Source organism: Stegostoma tigrinum, chromosome 15 (assembly GCF_030684315.1).
Source record: "Stegostoma tigrinum isolate sSteTig4 chromosome 15, sSteTig4.hap1, whole genome shotgun sequence".
Lineage (NCBI taxonomy): Eukaryota > Metazoa > Chordata > Chondrichthyes > Orectolobiformes > Stegostomatidae > Stegostoma > Stegostoma tigrinum.
The window spans coordinates 47,589,744-47,609,107 of NC_081368.1; the positions used below are offsets into that span (position 1 = coordinate 47,589,744).

The 19,364-nt window shown below is 38.3% G+C and overlaps 1 protein-coding gene across 1 annotated transcript in view; it reads right to left on the reverse strand.

Moving 5' to 3' along the window:
- Window positions 1–19,364, reverse strand: part of siah2l (seven in absentia homolog 2 (Drosophila)-like) — a 43,366-nt gene that overhangs the window by 10,373 nt on the left and 13,629 nt on the right. The window lies entirely within an intron of this gene.

Genomic DNA, 19,364 nt, shown 5'->3' on the forward strand with positions numbered 1-19,364 from the left:
ATTATGCTAAAATAAAGTGACAATCGATAATAATTTTCACGTCACTATTACTAATACAGCAAGGCAGCTATGATGTCCCATAGAGGCACAGTATGGAAGCCAATACTATTTTTACTGACCAAAGATATTGAGATAATATTTTTATTTGTTACCAGCTTCACACAAAAAACAGCTCCACAAATCTTGCTGCCTGCAAGATGGCAGAGACAACATATTCCCTATATCCAATATTTTGTCCTAAAGGCCCATGCAAGAAAAAAACTGGGTTGTTTCAACTAGAGCTACCTTTACCACAGACTGCAAACTTAGAAGGAAAATTACCAGCAAAGACAAATTGCTTCTAGTTTTTGATTCTTTCTTCAAAAATAAAATGGCATCATAAAAATGTGACTTAATTCTACAATAATTCTCCTGGTAATTCTAAATATAGCACATTTTGTTACTTGGAAATTTTCACTTTTTAATAACAAATCAAGTCCTCAAAATCATAACAGTTGCAACAGTAATATTATACTTGAATACAAAGGAGACAGTGTCTATTTTTCTTGTTTGCTTACTACCTGGTGTAGTGGATTACATAAAAAAATTCCCTAGAAATGTGCTCCTAAGTGATTCCGTAAGATGAACAGGTCTCTGAGGAAAAGCAATGCTTTTCAAAATTATGTTTACTCGCAGTTTACCTGCCAGCTCCTTTCAAGAAGCTGACTACATTCATTTTATTCAGACACTGCTTCAATCGCGTTCTTAGAATGTAGTAGCAGCAGCACTAAAGTTAACAAAAATTAAGTTAGTGATTATAATAAATTCCCCTTTTTAAAAAGCCTGCCAACATAAGATTATTTCTCCAGTAATCACTGCACGCTGAAAAACGGTTAACTTGGTGCCTCCCTCAAAGCAGCCCAGTTGTGCACATACGATTAGCTTAGCAATATTTATTAGTTCAGTTAATGTCATTTCTGTTCCAGCTAAAAACAGATTTACGTCTCACTGCCTAAAGTACTGGCACCGGTTTAACTTGAGTGTTCAATATTGACATGGAACAAACAAAAACATACTGATTCAACTGCTAGTTTGCCCAACAACTTACCATATGCCTGTGCTTTGGACGCACTCTACATACGTGTGGTGCTGAGGACGATAGCAATCGCTTTGTTTTGTTGAATTGACATTGCAAATGCATAAGATCCAGCACAAGACTGAAACATTGAGCAAAGCAAAACATCACAACCATCTAATTTCATGAAGCTTAAAAAAAAGCTTTTTCGATTTACAAGAAAGAAATTCACATTTCCTTTCCTGGTAACATCCTTGTACTTTTGCTTTCTTCACCCTGTAGTTAAAGTAGAGGTTGGAATATATCTGCAGCAGTAAGGCAATCAATCGGGACTACAATATGATGTAATCATGTGATCATACCTTCAACAGAAAAGCCATCTAATTAGACCTCCCATCTTAAATGCGATATTCAGAATACTCTGGAGAATTCACTGTTGAATCCTGACTTCTGGGATTAAAAACACAAGTGAACCAATTCCATTTAGGTGGATCTTTATTGATACGCCACTGTTACAAAAGAAGTAAAGCTGCAGATAACTTTCAGTGGCTAGAAATACTGAATTGCCTTCCATCTACAAAATGCAAGATGTTCTAACAGCGTGACCTGATTAGAAGGAAGGGAAAAAAGAGCATCTACAATATACCTTGGTTAAACCCACTATCGTTTTAATGAGAGTTAACTTAAAGGCAAAATTTATTTAGTGCTATGATAAAGACAATTAAAAGCCTGACTGAATCTGAACAGGGGTCCTTTGGATTAAAAAAAAGCAACTTAAAGTGTAGATGCGTGCTGATCAGTGCACATTTACAGCTTGTTGTGCACTGCATTTTAATGGCATACAATGTCCGAATGAACTGAACTAATCAAAATACACTTTAGAATGTAATCAATGAAATGTACCAGAAGTAAATGTACCAGAAGTAAATACATCAGTCACAAGTTAAGAAGATATCACACAAGTCATTTCAAAATGCTTACGTTGGGGCGTACACACTTATACACAACGGAGGACACTGTACGCTTAACTGGAGGTGATGAGGGATCTCATTGTGCACAATCAGTGTTCCTACCTCTGGGCCAGAAGGTCTAGATTCCAGTCCCAGCCCAGGATATGATGGTCACTGAGGTGGGTCATGACATGCCTGAAAATGTGGTTGAATTTTCATTTCAATAGGGAGCAGGAAGATCAGCAAAGATGAAAAATTCATGGACCAAAACATAGCTACTTTTGTTCCAGTAACAGTAAATAAAACGCAAAGATATACAAGTGTATCAAAATTAATGGGGTGCCGCACTATCGCTCAACATATGACAACATTGATTTTTACTCTCACCTTGAAAGGAGAAAATGCTTCATTTACTTGAAACTATAATGCTAAAATAGCATATTCAAAACATGAAGCAAACAAAAAAGAGACAGTAAAATTTTAAAAAGAGGTTGTCAATCTCCAAGTTTTGAAAAATGGCAATTGTGACTTTTAACTAAGCAAACAAAGACAAGATGCAAGAAAATTGTATACCAGGACACCTAATCACCTTCCTTACTTTGAGCAATGCAGTTCAATGTTCAATTTTTGCATCACTGCTCCCTAATGTCACTACTCCAGGGATTAAGGAAATCACAAGAGAAATAAGGCAGCAATTCAGGATTACATTATTTGGCAAAAGAATCACACATTATACGAGGGCATTAATGTCCATTATAAAAGTACAGTTCCGACTTCACAAAGAAGATGCTGTGAGTCAGATTTATAGTATATCAATTTTTTTTATTCATGTGTTAAGTGTGAAAGTATTGCTACCATGGAGAATTAGAACCACCATTAGCTTTTGACTTAAGGTAACAGCGCTGAATTTCTCCAGATGAAGGCATCCTTATATGGTGAAGAAAACAGATAACTTATTATCACATTCTAAAATTAGCCATATGACATCATCAACCAATGTCCAAAACAAAGATGTCCAAGGCCTCTCAACAACAGAAATGAGCCTGCAGCACCCAACAACTTAAGGGGGCAAAAAAACAGCCGTTTCCAATGTTACTTAAGTAAGTCTCTCTTTTATAGAATGGCCTGGATGTCTACTTGAACATAGCAAAAAAAAACTGGCCCGAATACTATATTTCGTTTTTCCCCTAAAATACATACTTTATTCTCTTGTACTTCAAGATGGTGCCAGATCGTGGCGACAGACACTTGTCATTATATCTCCCTAGATTTATGAGATAATAAATCATTCATTCATGACTAAAAATGAATTCGCATCTAGGGGTAGGTCTACCGAAAATCTATAGCAGGAAAGACTGCAAAAAAAGAAATCAGGCACTGCGAACAAAAGCCATGCCAAATTCTGCACATATTTTAATGTGACATAAACTTGATACCGATTAGAATTTGTTGAAAATTCTACGCAGAATAATTTCTTGTCTTCAGGGGCGGCTGAGTGAGGAAAGATGGACTATTTCAAGAAGTCTAATTAAGCACAATAATCAGCAAGAATAAAGAACAACACGGTGGCTCAGTGGTTAGCATTGCTACCTCACAGCATTAGGGATTTACCTGGTTTAATTCCAACCATGACGACTGTCTGTGCAAGCTCCACATATTCTCTGGGTGCTCCAGTTTCCTTCCACGGTCCAAACATGTGCAGATTAGATAGATTAGCTATGGTAAATTTCCAGAATGTGCAAACTAGGTGGACTGGATTAACCATGGGAAACAGAATTACAGGGCTAGAGTAAGGGATGGGTCCAAGTGGTATGCTCTTCAGAGGGTCAGCATGGATTTGATGGGCTGAGTGGCCTGCTTCCACACTACAGGAATTCTCTGATGATTATGTGAATGAAAGTAACAGGTAACATTGGGATATGGGAGAGAATGCACAAATTGTCCTATCTGTCAAAAACTTTATAGTTTGTCAAATATTAAGATTCTCCTTCATGAGCATGTGCAAGGAGGATCAAATTCTCTCATATCAACGAGAGAACTGGTTTGAATAGAGCAAATTATTTTCACTGAAGACGAAACACAAATGATCCAACAAAAGGAATGGAGCACCATTGCCAAATGCAGTTGATGAGGTGGTGATCAGTTACTTTCTTAACCAGAGTCATTCAATACTTTCAGGATTTTTATTGAGAGGCACTGAAAGAATGGCAGTACAGTTCCAAACCAGGACTGAGAGAAATTGTGGTGGTCCTGTTGCCGTGGATCCGCTGTCCTTGTTCTTGCAGGTGATAGGACTGTATGTTCTGAAGGCAGCTTTGGAGAGTTGTTGCAGTGAATCTGGCAGATCATACAACTGCTGCCATTGAGTGTTGGCCTTACAGGGAGTGGAAGGTGAAGGTGTCAGATGGGGTGCTGACTAAGTGGAATGTTTTGCCCTGGATGGTATCAAGATCCTGAATTGTGTTAGAACTGTACTCATGTAGCAAAGTGAAGAATATTCAGTGACGCATAGATGGTGAACAGATTTTGGGGAGTCCAGAGGGGAGTATTTGCCAGAGTTTGCGGGTCTGACACGTTCTTGTAGCCAAACTATTTACATACTTCTCCAGCTCAGTTTTCAGTCAATGGTAACCACCACCACCCCCCCCACCCAGGGTTTTGACAGTGGGGAAGTCCATTGATGAAGCAGCTGAATTTGGCTGGGCTTACAACATTACCCAGAGGAAACTGTGCAGTGAAGTCCTAGGACTGAGATGGCTGACATCCAACAATGACTACAAATGTTCCTTCCCTCATTTCAAGCTGCTGACAGTGCTTGGCATGCAAGTAGTCCTGTGTTGTAGCTTCACCAACGGATCCCTGGTTCAACTCCTGGCATGCCCTCCTGCACGCTGACTTTGGACCAAGTTCAATGCATTCTTGGTGATGGAAAGTAAAAACTGACTCGACCCCAGCCCCCCCACCTCATTACCAAGTATTGTGTTGCATTAAACTATTCAGTATTTAACAAACAAAAGTCACTGCTGAAGCAGGTGAAGACAGTTGGTGGTTATGCCTACACAGCCCCAAGGATTTCCTGTATTGTTGACTATGATGGTTAGCCTGCAACAACCGCAGCCATCTTTGTCTATGTTTTAATTTAAAACTTCTTTGGTCTCAGGTATAACTCCAACCAGTGGGCACTTGCCCTCCCACCGACTGCCACTGAATTCAATTTTACTTTCGTTCCTTAATGTGGCAGTCTATTGAGTGCTGGCTTGATTTCAAGGCTATTCACACACAATTTCTTGCAATGAGATTTGGATCATAGATATCCCAGCAGAATCCAAGCTGAGCATTAGTAAGTAATTAAGTAGTGAGTAAATGTCACTCCACAGGACTGTTAGCAACTTTTCACCAATTTATCAGATGATTGAAAGTAGGAATTGGTTAAATTGGATTTGCTCTGCCTTTTGTGGACAACATCTACCTGGACAACATTCTACTGTCTTGGGTAGATATCAGTAATGTAGTTGTACTGCTTGGCTAAAAGCACAACTCTTTCTGCAGCATAAGTCTTCAGCACTAAAGCTAGGACTCGGCTGAAGCTCAAAACTTATCTGTACCAGCTACTTCTCAATCTTCAGTACAGTAAACTAAATTGATTAAAGATTGGTTTCTGCAACAATGAGAGACTTGAGATGAGACAGAAACACATCATCCATTTTTAACTCCTGGCCAACGGCATTTGCAAACACTGAAGCTTTATCACATGTGGGGCTGGACTGAAGTTGCAAGTGGGAACGTTGATGGAGGTTTCCCCCTTACGTTTAATTCTCCAACATCATTCTGAAAGCAACAGGACTGCAAAGCTCTGAGTTGATTAACTGAAGAGTTCAATCCGCCGAAGAATAATTTAGCCCTGTCTGTATCAAGCTGTTTTTATCATCATGTTTGTGGCATGTGCTGAAACATGTGTCAGTAGCATATTCTCAGGGATCCCTTCTGAGGCTCCTGAATGAACTTCAACTCTCTTCATTAAGCCAGAATTTGTCCCCTGACTGGATGATAATGATAGTGTGAAGAACAAACAAGGAATATAACAAGTTATTTGTCTACAAAATAAAAAAAGGTGCTCCTGCATCTTCTACTTGAATCACTATGCTCTGCATGATGAAATTGTTCCAAAGCCACAGAGTAGGAAGTTCCATGGATTCTGACTTCAGTCATAATGAAAGAACAATGACGTTTTCAAATCATGGCGCATGTGTTCCTTGAAGATGATACTACTTCGATGAACCTGCTGTCCTTGCCCTTCCAAGTGGTCATGGGTTTGGAGGTACTGTCTCCACAATGGCAATACAGGTGTCACTTGCGGCATAAAATGAAAATTAATATTCTAGCTCTACTTAAACTGACTAGAAACATCTTTACCCAAAGGGCATTCCAATGACAAATTCAGGTTACAGCTGAGCTACAACTGATCCATGACAAGTTCAATACAGGCTACACTCCTAGGAAAAGGCATTAGAGCCTGCATGGCGAATAATTTAAATTTTGCTGAATGCATGAAGTCATACATCTCACTTCACATATCACCTGCCTTGGAATAAAGATGTAGAGGCCAAACGCTCGTGCAGTAAAACATTAAATAATGTCTAACATGGCTTTCAGAAGAAATTAGCAACAGTAAAATCATGTTGTGTACTAAAGTTGCAAAATAAAAATTTGGCAAAGTCTTCTCATCAGCCACTACCAGCCATAGTTTGGAATTAAATATAGTACATATTAGATGAGTTTTGACACCAAAAAGTGAACAGGATGCAATTTCCTAATTTGGAAAGAGGTTGATTTGGAACCTTGTTAACTCAAGATGTACAAATAATTCAAAACTACTAAAAACATAAGCATTAAACCAAGGGAACAAAGGGAAATGTTTTGCCAGTGTTAAGTGGTTAACAAAAATTTCTACTTGGGAAAGAGGCCAGTGGTAGAATTTGAGGAGGAGGATCTGTGGAAATAGTAAGTAGACAGAGCGGGTGAAGATTCAGAAAGAAGCAGTGGTGTTAGAATAATAGCATTCCTGCTCATGACGGCTGTCATAATGACATCTCCCACCCATCAGAAACTCACAGCATTGTCAGGACAAAAACATTTTTTTAAAAAATGGTGTACTTAGCCTCGCTGGCAAGCTGTTTTTCAGGCATGCCCTGACAACACCATTGTTAACTGAACAATCTTTGGAAAATATGATTACAAAGTGCCATTCAAATTCCTTCTACATCTTATTTCATGATGACAGTTTTATGTCTTAGTGATCGCCAACCCACTATATCAATTATGCAAACACTACAGAACGACCACTAATTTTTTTAAGACATAGATTAGATTATATGGCAGAATCGTAAAGACTGTCAACAATGATGCATAGCAGTCTTCTCTCTCCAGTAGAATACTCAGTTAACATATACAACTATGGCACGGAATAATCTCCACTTTGAATGCAAAGACAGAGTTAATTTTACAATAAACTGTAGTAAGGAAGAGAGATTGTCCTGAAATGATTTTGAACATTAATATCACCTTTCCTTATGGCAAATATGATAGATGATAAATTCCATTATCTTATAAATTTTGCATTGTGTGTCTTCTGTAAGCCTTTTAACTTTATCAACAGCAGGTCATATACATTATTCCCCTGCTGACAAGAGGAAAGAACTACCTGTTACAATGTTTTACTGATTACCACTATGCTTTTTATACCACTTATACAACAGTGCAGGCTGTTAAATAAATTTATTACTCACTGTTATCACTTTCATAATTTATTCAATTGTGAGAATTGGGAGTGCTTGTCCAGGCTGTACTCAGTTCACAATCTAAGTTGATGGCCTGAAAATACACTTTTCAAATAATGTTAACCTTTGGTCTAAATTTGGCACTTTTAAGATGGAATTGGTGATAGCTTTAATTATTTAAGGATTTATGTCTGGTTATTGGTAACAAAACTGGAACCAGGTTTCTTTGTGAAACATTGCAAATATAGATTTTAAAATTCATGAGAATTGTTTTTATTTAATCTATTTTTCTAATCAACCTGTTCAGAGAAGATATTATATACATCTGAAGCAAGTGGAACTTTAACCTGGGCCTCCTGGTCCAGGTATAGGGCACTATCACTGCACCACAAAAAGGGCTGGGACACCCTTATAGATCAGAAATCTAAGTTACAGGGAAACATTGAAGAAATAATCAAGATAGGCTACAAGTCAGGCACAAGGCACAAAGATAAAACTGTCGCAGCAGCAGAAAACAAAATATCAAAGCATATTTCCCAAATCATAAGTTAACTAAGTTGATAAGCTTGAAAAATAGGACAAATAACATTACCATCTCATAAAACTACCAAGTCATTTTACGGCAAACACTAAGAGCATTCCCAGAATTGACAATAGAAAATTATGTTTTTGCGCAAATGGATAGAAATCCTGATTGGCTGGATGAACTGAAATCTGCAAAGTGTGAGGAAAAGCATTCTGACAATTTAATACACGAGATTCAAAATGAGACTGAAGAAGCCAGCTGCAGTTAAAGATAACGTAAACGCAAAATCCTGGAGAAGTTCAGCATATCAGACTGCATCTGTGGAGAAAGAACAGTGACATTTCAGGTCATGGGCCTTCCGTCACAACAAAAGTATAAGGCCTTTAATTCTGTCCAATAAGATGCAGAAAAACAAATTGCAATGCAACTGTTATTTCGGTTTTGAGGCCAACAATGATTGCCATGGACGGGTTCACAATCTCTTTGGAAATTTCAGGCAAACCAAAAACGGTTTCTCTCATTATGTTTCTCCTTTATCTACCAAGAATGCAATACTAGGATGCATCTTTCAAAAGTATAATATTTTAGGCAAATAAACGGAACATCAGTATGATCTAACTGAACGATGGAATAAGTCTGACATGCTGAATAGCTTCTTCCCGTGTTCCAAGGGCCACTCCCTTACACTTATAACAAATGCCAGAACTGTGTACTTGAATTGGATACTACAACTATGAACTTCCCGCTCATCTACTCTGCATAAGCTAGCAGTCAACTTCATAATCAACATCAGCAACTATGTCAGAAGGTTTGAAGCTAGGAGCATCTAATTTTTCCAGTGTCATATTTGGTATTTTTGAGTAATGTTCAGTAGAGTTCTGGGAAAAATTTCTATTAATAGTGTAATGTTAGATACAGCATATTGGGGCAAATACTTTCACTGTCGGAAAGTAAACTGGATCAACAAGCAAGGTGCTAATGATCTAGCTTTGATGTAGCTTCCTAGAAACTAAGTAATTCTTACTCCAAGAACCAACCAAAAACACATCAACTAACGAATTGGAAAGCCTTGATCCTTTTGTAACTGTGAACAGAGATACAAGGTCAAGGCTTAAACAAGCTGGCAAGGAGGGTCTATGCAGCTGTGAGGCTTTCTCTTTGAAAAAGAAAGTCTGTGAGGACTGCAGAAACAACTTAAGATAGTTTCCACAACTGTGGATTGGGATTTTGGAGTTAAGCACTCTGTGAAAGGAATGGCTGCCTTACTTTGTAGCTTAGACTGAGTGCCAACACCTGGTGAGATCTCTTTAGCTAACCTGTGACAGTTTGCAATGTCAAGGAATCAAATGCATGGTTCAAAGATTGGTGTGGGTGGAACAGCCTTCAGTTTGTGCAGAACCGGCACCAGTACTGTGACAGAAGTGAGCCATTTAGGTGCTTCATCTGAACTGTGCTAAGACCAGTACCCAGTCAAATCAAATACCTTGGGCAGTAAAGAGGATTCTAAACTAATTTTGTGGGGCAGCTATTTGGATTACAATACCTAGTGTGGGACAGGAAGAAACAGAGCACAGAAAAACTGTAGTAAATAGGGTCAAAAGTCAAAAAAAAAGGTTACAAGGGCAAAATTAATGGCTTTTACTTGAATGCACGCAGTATTAGGAACAAAACAAGTGAATTAATGACGTAAATACAGGTTAACAGACAAGATTTTCAAGCTACTGCAGAGATACGCTTACAAATAAATCAAAGCTGTGAACTAAATATTCAGGAGACCTTTCAAAAGGGCAGTAGGGTAGCATTACTGGTACGGAATGAAGTACAATTGCAAATAACAACTTCTGGATCAGAAGAGGCAGAATTCACATGGATGGAGGTAAGGAATAAAACAGAGAAAGAAGACACTCGTAGGTGTAGTTTATAGCCCTAACGTAGCTATACAATAAGACTGCAAAAACAAAATTGCGAAGGCACACAACAAATGCAGTGCAGCAATCATGGGTGACTTTAATCTTCGTGTAGATTCGGAGAGTCAGATTGGCACAGGAAGCCATGAGGAAAAATTCAGAGTGTATACAGATCAATTTCCAAGAACAAAATGCTGTGGATCCAACAAGGGATCAGGTGATTTTAGATTTGGTGACTTGTAACAAGGCAGGTGTAATAAATTATGTAAAAGATGCACTCATAAACAGTGGCCATAATATGGTAGAATTTAGCACTCAGTTTGAGAGGGAAGAACTTGCATTGGAAACAAACATTCTAAGCTTAAATTAGTACAATTACAAAGGAATGGGGTAAAGCTGGCTGGAGTGGACTGGCAAAGAAATGTAGCAGCTCATGTTTCATGGCTCTCAGCAAAGACACATTCTAGTGAGGCAGAAGGGCTTCAGGAAGGTGATAAGCCAACCACAGTTAACCTAGGAAGATAATGGTATCAAATGATAGGAAAAACATTCAATGCAATAAAGATTGGTGGTGAGGCAGAAAATTTGGATAAAACCAATAAGACAACCAAAGGGAGAAAATAAACTTTGAGGGTAAACTTACAATATATTTTAAGAACCTCTTACTGCCTATTATGTTAAATATATAAAAAGGAAGAGAGACACCAAAGTAAACACAGGCCCCTTAGAGAATAAGGCTGGGTAATAAAAATGGGGAACATTTAAAATTAAAAATGGTAGAGGACAGGAAATAAATACTTTGCTTCAGTCAACCTTGCAGAAAACACTAAATCTATCAGCAAAAAAGGTGGCAAGGAAATAAATTCAATAGCTATCACTGGAGAAAAAGGTTCTTGGGAAACAAATGGAACTAAAGACCAAAGGTTCCCTTGACCTGATGGGATGCATCTTAAGTTATTAAAGGAAGTAGCTACAGAGGTAGTGGATGTACGAGTAGTAATCTTCCAAGAATCCTCAGATTCTCAAAAAGTCCCAGAGGATTGGAAATCTGCCAATGTGTCACCTTTATTTAAAAGGGAAGGAGAGAAAAATATGTACCTATAGAACACTAAGCTTAACATTGGGAAACTGTTCCAGTCTATTGTACCGGGTGTAATAGCACAGCATTCAGAAATGCATGATATAATCAAGTAGTCAACATGGCTTCATGAAGAAAATCATCCTGCCTGATAAGTTTACTGGAATTTTTTGAAGAGGTAACAAGTAGCAGAGACATTAGGGGAAGGACTGATGTAATATATTTGGATTTCCCGAAGGCATGGATGAGGTACCACACATTAGGCTACTTCGCAAGAGCCTATGGTTTTGGAAATAGCTAGTCCTCTACTGATGCTAATAGACTAAAAGGAGACAGTTGACATATGGGGGTGATATTTTCAAGATAATGACCTGTAATTTACTAGAATGCCACAGGACTTTGTGCTGGGACCACAATTATTTACAACATATTTTCATCACTTAGATGAGGTAAGTGAATGTACAGCAGCTAACTTTGTGGATGACAAAAATAGGTGGGAAGGCAGGTGGTGAGGATGATATAAACAATCTATAGAGGGATGCAAAAAGATTGAGCATAAGTAAATTATACATTTACGAGAACAATGAGGAGGAATTTCTTTTCTCAGAGGGATGTGAACCTTAAGATGATGGACAGGCTTTGGGGAGTCAGGTGTTGAATTGCTCACTGCAGGATTCCTAGTCTCTGACTGTGTTTGTAGCCATGATGTTTTTAGGTCTAGCCAAATTCAGTTTCAGATTAATGGTAACCCCCAGGATGTTATTAGCAGGACATTCAGTTATGGAAATGCCATTCAATGTCAAATGGTGATGATTAGTCTCTTGGAGATAATCACTGCTTGACCCTTTTGTGATGTGAAGGTTACATACCACTGGTCAGTGCAAGCATGACCACTGTCCACTACAGAAAGACCTGGTCATGGACTGCAATGCTATCTGAGGAATCACAAATGGTGCTAAATATTGTGAAATCATCTGCAAACATTTCCATTTCTAAGCTGATGTTGGAAAGAAGGCCATTGATGAAGCAGCTGAAACTGTCATAGGCACTATCCTGACGAACTCCTGTAGTGATGTCCTGGAGCTAAGGTCTTCAACAATCACAGTCACCTTCCTCTGAAATTGAATACTGCTAGACTTATAAACATCATGGCTACAAACACAGATGGAAAAGGTAATCACAGGCAAATCAAACACCACTTAATAACCTGCTTGCTGGCAGATTGAGTCAAGAGCATTCAGCTCCTGACCCTCATTACAGCATTCATGCAAACATGGACAAAAGAACTGAATTCCAGAGATGAAGTGAGAGTGACTGCCTTTGACATCTAGGTTACATATGGCCAAGTATGGCATCAAGTAGCCTTAGCAAAACTAATCAATGGGAATCAGGAGAAATCCTCACTATGTCTTAAGGTACAAGTCAGAACTGTGATGGCTTACTCCCAATATATCTGTATGAATGTAGCTCTAGCAATATTTAAGATTGACACCATCCAGGACAAAGCAGCCTGTGTAACTAGTACCACATCCACAAACATCCAGTCCCCTCACCAGCAATGCAGCAATGTGTACACTCACAAGACGATCCACAGAAACTAACCAACAGTCTCAGACAGCACCCTCCAAACTAATGATCACTATCTTCTATCAGGCTAAGGGAAACAAATGCACTGGATTAACAAATACTAGCATCTGCACATTCTCCTCCAAGCTATACACCAGTCAGACTTGAACTACGTCACCATTCCTTCACACTGTAACCAGGTCAAAATCCTACTCCTCCATCCCTAATTGTGGGTGAGAAATGATCTGCAGCAGTTCAAGGCAACAGATTATCACTACCATCTAAAGAGCAATTAGCGATGAGCAATAATTGCTGTCCCAAATAGCATAGCCTATATCTCCTGAATGAATAAAAAAAAGCTTTCCTGACTGAACGTATGGTGTATGACAAAGTAAGTAACTCAAACTTACACAATACCGATCAATTCAAGATTGCAACACTGACCTTTAGCCTCTACACAACATATCACAAAACCTACATAAACACAATTCTCATCAAGGCCTCTTGGGGAATATGGAAAGTGGAAGCATGGGATTGCACATAGATGCTGAAGATCAATATCATAATACAAACCTTTAGGATTTACTGAACATCAGACGACAGTGGTATTGGTTTTCCATTTTTAATCTCCCATATGTTTTCGATATTTACTCCAAGGGACGAAACATCCTACTTCAAGGGGTTTACTAATTGATGTAGTCCTAGTTTTGCCCACTGTGATATCTACCACGGAAACAGGCCATAAACTAGGAATAGCAAACTTTCTTTTAACCAGCAGATTATAAAATGGAACTCTTGATAAACCGTCAAAAATTATATACTCTAAAAACCAAAAGCTTACCGTATTGCCACGATTTTTTGTGATGTCCAGGTAGTCAGTTCAGTGTGTGCACGAGAAGGCCCTCTGCTGCTAAGTGTTATGTAGGGCAAAGTTGCATTACTAGTTAAGTGATTTATGCTGTGAATACAGTATAAACATTGATGCGTATCCCCCCTGCATTACGTTTCTATTATTTAGCATGTCTTTTTACGCTGATTCTGCGGACCTCTTGATCACACAGAATATCTATCAAATAGCACAGTACTGGTCTCATAGGTGCAGGTTAACAAAAGGTTTGCTGTACTCCATTAACACCAGAATATATTTAGTTCTTACCAGAACTACCGTGTTTCAGTTGACAGTCTTCAAAAGTGAACTATGGAATCCGAATTGATGTAAAATTTAAAGCAATTGCAATCCCCCAATCACTCTGTTATCCAAAGAAAAAGCCCATTTTACAGAAAGAAAACCATAAGGTTGTAAAATTGGCAAGTACTGCTATACCACCTTTATTTTAAACACTGCTCATTACATAATACCCATTTAGAAAATGAATGCTTACATTCCACAATAAAACAAAATCTGTTGGTATATAATTCAAACCAATCACAAGCTTGATGGGTTCCCTAAAGCAGCATGCCAGCCAATGAGTCCAAATTTCAGTGAGGGAGAAAATATACACCATCTCATTTACAAGCAGCCTAAATTTTGCTCATTGGCTGAGTGTTACTTCTGCGGTGCGATAAGCCATCAACGAGATCTGTGAAAGACTCAGCATTACCAATTGGAAAAATAACACCAGCAAACAGAGGCAGAAGGAATCAAATACATGTTGGGTTTTGTTCTTCCTCATAGGACTGTTGAAAATCCTACACCAACAAGTAGGAGCGGCATGAGCAACACCCCAAAGAAAGGCAAATGTAACTAGTGTGAGACAAATCCATTATGAAAGATCTAAGACAAGACCAGACAAGGGTATCTAAACAGGACATTTGATCACATCCTTGTGGAATACCAAGAGGTCTATTTTACATTTACCTCTTGCGCCTCCAAAGGGTTAATTCTTAGTCCCTGCTATTTCTCATCCATATGCTGCCCCTTACCGTCATCTGAAGATATGTGAGAAAATTAATACCATATGCTGATGACACCAGCCTATACCTCACCATCACCTCTTCTCAACTCCTCCACTCAGTTACAAGCTTGTTCATCTGAAATCCAGAACTTAATCAGAAATTTCCTCCAACTAAGCATCAGAAATTACACTGTGCCATTGAATTAGGATTCAACCACCGCCCTAGATCTTTCAAAATTTACCCTCTACGGATTCTATCCCACTTTGTGATCAAATCCAACTGATATGTTTGTCCAAATTAAACTTGACTGACTACTGATCAGCCATAATCCACTGAACAGCAACGGAAAAATCAAGCAATAAATGGACTTTATTCTCTTCCTGTGTTTCCCACACCAAATCCATTTCTTGGAGACGCTGGTAGCTTCCTGGTGCTATGGTCTCATTTGCTCTGAGATCTCAGAAGCAAAATTAATAGCATCGATATCCTCTCACCAACCTGTTCAGATTTGTTATCACACTATCTCAGAGTGAAGGTGTGCTTGGAGCCAGACTCCTGATCTGGAGGTAGGGGCCTACCACTGTACTACAGCCCCTACCAATCAGCACTGATGCTGTAATTTCAGGTCACTTATATGCAGTGCAGATGAAGCTGCACTGGCTGGAAGGGAGATGAGAAAATTGCCAAATGGAACAAAAGTTAATCAGGCAACCAAGCCAATATTGTTAAGCCTTTCTGTGGCACAATATAATAAAACATATTTTCAATACAAAAAGAAAACATTGCAAATTCAGTTTTTAAACTCTTTCTGCAGCCAAAATAAATAAAGCAAAGTGATTGGGAATAGGGTGAAAAAAATAGAAATGCTACTGATGTGGTTTTCTTTCTTCACTTTCATGACAAGCATCAGCTGCTGTAAACTGAAATGCAGGTCAGTAAGAAATTTATCTTAATACCCATTTTGTGGTTGAACATTTTGAGGATGTTCAATTGTATTTTGTTCTCCTCACAAACTGCTAGATCAAGCAACATCCTGTTTTGAAAATCCCCCCAAAGAACTAAATTTAAAACCTGCCTAAAATTAAATTCAATCTACAACGCATCCGAAATAATGAAACAGCCAGTGAAACAAAATCAAATAGCACTGCCACAAGACCAGTCTGGTCTTCAATTAAATGATCACTACTAAGATTCCACAAATATGTACCTGACAAACATCACTAAAACGAAGCTTTGACATCTCACATCTAATCATGTTTGCTAAATGCGTCATAGAATCAAAGAATCCCTAGTATGGAAGAAAACCATTCGACCCACGGAGTCCACACCAACCCTCTCCAAAGAGGATCCTACCTCCTCCCCTATCCTTGGAACCCTGCAATTCCCATGGCTAATCCACTAAGCCTACACATCTTAGTCACTATGAGCAATTTAGTATACCAATCCATCTGACCCACACATCTTCGAACTGTGCGAGAAAACCATGTTACCCGAAGACACGGGAAGACTGTGTGGAGTTTGCTTGGTCTTCTGAGGCTGGAATCGAACGAGGATGCCTGGTATTGAGAGGCAGCAATGCTAACCACTGGACCACCATGTCACCCTATTCTATCCAAACACTAATAAGATTAAGTGTAAGGAAACATAGATAAATCTGATGAAATGCCAGCGGATAAGCAGTACTGTAGCAACTACATATACCCTCCGGTGATTTACGTAAGAGATATTGCTATTAAGTGACCTATTCTTTACTGCTCAACGAAGCAGTGAATTCAGAAGTTTCAATTACTCAGCTGCACACGCCAAAAGGAATACCAAGCAATTAAGTTCAGTTTTCTGCGATGCAATTGACTAATTATACCAGAGCTTTGGTCAGAAATGGAATTTATTAAGTCACAGATGCTCTCGGACAGCTGCATTTAGATGGTTTATAGGTATCCTTATTTTGTGCAATTCACTGTAAGGAGAGACTATCTGCTCACAATATTATCAAAAAGAAACTGGATAACTTACAGCATTTGCACATGCACAGTTGAACAATGAAATCATGAACTGCTGTTCAGGCTGCCTATTCCACTTCAAGGTTTGTTGATCATTGATGAGTTGAAGACCCATGTCCTTCAATCAACGTCCTGAAATCTTTAAATACTTCTTTATCCATAGTACCATACATTTCAATTTATAAAGTTGCTTTCAATTTCTTCATTTGTTACAACAGAAACAAATCTACTTTTATCCTAGAGATAATGGGAACTGCAAATGCTGAAGAATCCAAGAGAACAAAGTGTGGAGCTGGATGAACACAGCAGGCCAAGCAGCATCTTAGGAGCACAAAAGTTGATGTTTCAGGCCTAGGCCCTTAGGCTTTTCTGATGAAGGGTCTAGGCCTGAAACATCAACTTTTGTGCTCCTAAGATGCTGCTTGGCCTGCTGTGTTCATCCAGCTCCACACTGTACTTTTACCCTATTAAATTTAATGAAAACTAAAACTTAAAGCATTACGTTACTTTTTATCCATTTGAATTCTACAGCCTTGAAGCTTTTAAACACTCACTACCTCATGAGTAGATGAATCCTAATCAAATGACCAACTGTTTAGGTCAGAAATTTGAAGTGTACATAAGCTAAGGCAAACATTCACTTAAGCCGTGCAGAGTGCAGGATTCACATGACACACTCAAGGAGGTACACCCCAAATAAATTGATGTACACAAGTTCAAAAAAAATCACAGTTGCATTACGTAAATCTGCTCACTTTTGTTTCCTTCTACTTCCCACAATTTTCCATTAAAACATTTTGTTGTTCACCCAATCCAGTCTGTTGCTATCTTTATTCATTTTTCAGAGAATTTCACTCCATTACATCCTTGCTCATTTGAGGTTAAATAGGCTAAAAAATGATATTTGCTTAAAAGTCAAGCTTAAAGCTGAATTTAACTTTTCAAACACGTACCAGGAAGGCTACAATGTCCATATCTGACTAGACCACTGGAACCCATTCACACTATTACTGAGGCTAAATTATAAAGTAAAAGATCTCAGTATCTATTTGACCCACAAGCCATACAAATGGTCTGTTAATGTTTCCCAGCCTATTACAGGAATAAATGTATGGTCAGCAACCCACACTGCACAAGGAACAGCCCAACTATAAGAGAAAAATATGCTTCATCTCATCCAAAACAGACCTTCTCAGACCTGCTTTTTACATGAGATTTTCTAAAATTATACATTATTTATTGTCCATTCCTAAGCCTGGCAATATCTTAGGCTAGAGATATTAAATAATATCTAAGTACTAAAAAAAACTTACTGAACCTATTTTTCTAAGCAACTTGCTCAGAGATGTTATTATACACCTCTGGGCAGATGAGCTTAAACCCAGGTCTCCAGACCCAGGATTAGATCCACTACCTCTGCCCCACAGGAAAGTCTTAATATGGACATTTACATGCAGCATGAGCAGGTGAATGGCAGCATCTTAAAATATCTATAGCTGTTTAACATTAATTTTAGGACGCATTTTCTAAATGTGGCGCTTGGCCATTGGCATATTTACAGTATGATTATCAGTTTCCTGGTCTGCCTCAATGCACGCAGACTGTTTCAAAAGCTAGAATAATGATGAAACATGAACACTAATATGAAATTTGATATACCAAATGTATTTTACAACATTAGCCAATTTTTGCATGATTATTTGTAAAAACAGACAAATCTAAGCACTGGGCAGTGATGCAGGCAAAACTTTAAGCAACTACCCTAATTATTTATACTAAAATTCTTGAAGAAAATGAAATGTTTAGGTTGCATGCACCTACATTTGTAACATAAACTATTAAACCAACTACACATTAAAAATTAAAAACTATTTAGCTCTGCAGGTTTAAATAATATTGGGAGCTAACTTACAAGAAAGTTGTCAAAAACTATAAAATCCAAGCTTTGTACAATGAATTACCCTTCTCAATCTTAACATTCAATTTGACCATACGAACTCATAAGAAAGAGTGAGATTCTGTTCTAATATTCCCGATCAAGATGTCATTTTTTACATGAAAGCATGAAGTCAGAGAGAACACTGACAGGAGAGAGAGAAAGCACTCGTATTACATTTCAAGTTAAGCTGCAATATTTTTTAAACAAGTCAGTCATTCGTAATTCTGCACCATGTAAAAGTCTAGCTTTTCTTTTATATGGACAAATACATCAGTCATTGTCCAAACAGCAGAATGTTAAAGGAGCAAGCAAAAAAAAATTCTGGCCATTAATCTTTGATGCTTCTGGCCAAGGAAAGAATGCTGAACAAACCATTGATACAATAGCCTCTCTTCTGATTATGAGAAAGGTGACACTACTGAAAATACAGCACTCCTTTGGCTCTAGTCATGTCAACCCAGATTATGTTCTCAGTCCTCTAAGTGTGGCTTGAATTTGCAACTTGACTTAATCATGAGTGTTTCCATTGAACATAACTGGTGCAACTTCTGCACTCAGACAAATGACCAGGTTTGCTAACCACATTTGCTGGAACCAATAAGCTAGTCAACAGGTGGAATACCATGTCCAAAATTTTAAGACATTATTTCTCAAAAGTAGCAGCAAGGAAA